This window comes from Molossus molossus, unplaced genomic scaffold, assembly GCF_014108415.1.
Source record: "Molossus molossus isolate mMolMol1 unplaced genomic scaffold, mMolMol1.p scaffold_m16_p_13, whole genome shotgun sequence".
In the NCBI taxonomy this organism is placed as follows: Eukaryota; Metazoa; Chordata; class Mammalia; order Chiroptera; family Molossidae; genus Molossus; species Molossus molossus.
In genome coordinates this window covers 19,757,983-19,761,363 of record NW_023425348.1, presented here as the reverse complement: position 1 = coordinate 19,761,363, position 3,381 = coordinate 19,757,983, and positions in this window count along the sequence as shown.

Below are 3,381 nucleotides of genomic sequence, written 5' to 3'. Positions count from 1 at the left end.
TCAAAGTTACAACTAAACTACAGAACAACCATCATTCAAAACCACCTGAAATCAAGCTGAATGGAAGTCCTACAACTACGGAATTAAAGAAGCAGCCACATCGATACTGGTAGGAGGGGCAGAGGCTGAAAGGGCTGGTCCCACACCCACGTGTGGCAGATAAAAATCAGGAGGACACCAGGGCTGGGAAGGACCTCCCTGAGGTCTGAGGGGTCCCCACCCCACACCAGGTGCCCAGCTCAGGGTTCCAGTGCCAGGAAGAGAAGTCCACATAACTTCTGGCTGGAAAAAGCAGTGGGAACTGAGGCTCAGAAAGGCTGAAGCGGCTGGAGCCCCAGGCAGCTCCTCTTAAAGGGCCCGGACATGGACTTATAGGACTCACTCCTTCTAAGCTTGGAGGTGAAGCAGCTCAAAGGGCGCCAGAGACATATAGGGAAGAACTGAGCTGTTTAGCATTGGAGTGAGGGCCGGAGAGGGGGCTTTCTTTGGGACAAATGTGCTGTCAGAAGCCTTTGTTCCTTTGGTGAGCCCTTCCCTAGGGTGGCAGACAGCCGCCATATCTGGAGCTCCAGCAACCTGGCTCACACTAGTTGCCCTGCCCCGGTGATTCTCTGAGGTCCTGCCCCACCCAACTTTCAGGCCCACCCAAGCTGTTGCCAGTTGCTTAACCATAGGATTGGCCTGTCTTGGATCCTGCTTCAGGTTTTCCTAAATTCTTTCAAACAAGTAGCATCTGACCTCAGCTAGCCTCATACCTCTCGTTAAGTAATATATAGAAATAAACACAAGGAGGCAGCCAAAATGAGGAGACTAAGAAACAGGTCCCAAAGGAAAGAACAGAACAAAACCCTAGGAAAAAACTAAGCAAAATGGAGATAAGCAACCAAATAGATGCTGAGTTCAAACATTGCTTATAAGGATGCTCAATGAACTTAGTGAGAACCTCAGTGAACTTAGTGAGGGCATAAAAAGAGCATAAAAAAGGACCAGTCAGAAATGAAAGATGCACAGTCAGAAATGAAGGAGGCACTAACTGAAATAAAGAATAATTTACACAGATTTGATAGTAGAGTAGGTAAAGCCAAGAAGCAAACTATTGATTTGGAATTTAAGAAAGCAAAAAACACCCAATCAGATCAGCAAAAAGAAAAAAGAATCCAAAAAAATGAGGAGAGTGTAAGGAGCCTCTGGGACAACTTCAAGCGTGCCAACATTCGCATCTTGGGGGTGCCAGAAGGAGAAGAGAGAGAATAAGAAATCGAAACCTATTTGAAACAATAATGACAGAAAACTTCCCTAACTTGGTGAAGGAAACAGACATACAAGTCCAGGAAGCACAGAGAGTCCCAAACAAGATGAACCCCAAAAGGCCCACACCAAGACACATCATCATCAAAATGCAAAAGGTTCAAGACAAAGAGAGAATCTTAAAAGCAGCAAGAGAAAAGCAGTTAGTTACCTACAAGGGAGTTCCTATAAGGCTGTCAGCTGATTTCTCAAAAGAAACTTTGCAGGCCAGAAGGTTGTGTCAAGAAATATTCAGAGTGATGAAAAGCAAGAACCTACAACCAAGATTACTCTATCGTGCAAAGCTGTCATTTAGAATCAATGGCCATATTGAGTTTTCCAGACAAGAAAAATTAAAGGAGTTCATCACCACCAAACCGTTATTATATGAAATGTTGAAGGGTCTTCTTGAAGAAAAAGATAAAAAATATGAACAAACAAAATGGCAATGAATACATATCTATCGACAATTGAATCTAGAAACAAAATGAACAGGCAGAACAGAAACATTCTTATAGGTACAGAGAACATTTTGTTGATTGCCAGATGGTAGGGGGCTTGGGGTAATGGGTGAAAAAGGTGAAGGGATTAAGAAGTACAAATTGGTTGTTAGACTGACAAACCTCAAAGGGAAGGGGATTGGGGGTTGGGAAGAAATAAACCAAAGAACTTACATGCATAACCAATGGACACAGACAACAGTGTGGGAAAAGGCAGGAGGGGGTTGGGAGTGGGGATGAGGGGGTCAATGGGGGAAAATGAGGAACAACTGTAATACATTCAACAATAAAGATGAAGAAATCAATTTTTTTTTAAAAAGAAGGCAAACATGTATTCCAAGATCAGTGGGTAGAAATTACAGGGAGAGAAGTTTTGATTCAATTTCAGGAAAAACTTTTCAGCTATTCACTCAACCATTACCAAATATTTGTTGAACACCTACTATGTGCCAGGCACTGATCTGGGTTCTGGGGATTGGTTAGTGAACAAACACAAAATCTCTTGCCCCTGTGAAGTATACATTCTATTAAGGTGGCTTTACATGGTAGTCATTGGAGGGGAATGGCAGTCACTTTGTGTTGTAGAAATATCAGTCGGGTTTTGTGGAGAGAATATTGGAATTGGACAAGTTAGGAGGCAGTTGTAATAATCCAAGCAAGAGATGATGAAGTGCTGTATAAAGTCAGAAGTTATGGGACTGAAGTTGAAGAATTAAAAATATTTTAAAAGATTTGGTGACTTTGGGTTTCTGATTAAAGCAACTGGGTGGTGATATAACCTCTGAGATAGGGACTGGGTAGAAGGGTGGCATGAACTAATGGGTTCTATTTTTAGCATCTGTAACTTGAGTTCTGTGTAGGGTACTCAAGGGGAGATCCAGTAGGTTGTCACACATACAAGCTATTATTCTATAGTGAGGACGAGGCTGGAGATACAGATTTGAGAGTCACAGAGGAGGGGGTGGGGGATGTTACAAATGGCTATCCAAAGAAATTTGGAAAGTACAATTGGAGAAAAGAAACCCTTCTCGTTCTACAAGTTTCTCTTTTCTGAAATAAACCAGGTTAAGATGAGGAAGGAGAGAAGATACGGAACTTCTGGGGCTGGCAATAGATGGTGAGGCTGGTGAGCAGTGTGGTGTTGGAATGTGGCAAAAATAATTCTGCAAGTGTGACCACAGAACTGTCAACAGAGAGATCTTTCCTCCAAGGGCTAGTCCCTCAGCGACTAGATTGATACAAGTGTAAAGGGATCTACTGCATTGTAACAGGTTTGAATTTAAGATCAGAAGCTCAAGTGTGCAAGAAACATTATATTTCCTTGTGACCCATGAATCCAAATAATTTTGATTCTAAGTTGCCATTCCATTGGGCTGGTAGGAAGATGAACATGAATCATTCTAGCAGCCTTATGTCTCCATCTCAACCACAACCCCACACTGTACCAGTTCCAGAGTTTCTGGTGGCCTTTCCCAGTCATGAGTCATCTCTCCACTCCAGTTACTGCTGATCTGCCCATTGCCTGTGTCTGCACAATCCTGTCAAGTCTGGCAAGTCTGGTAGTTTTCCTGACACATTGAGGACATTAGAATAT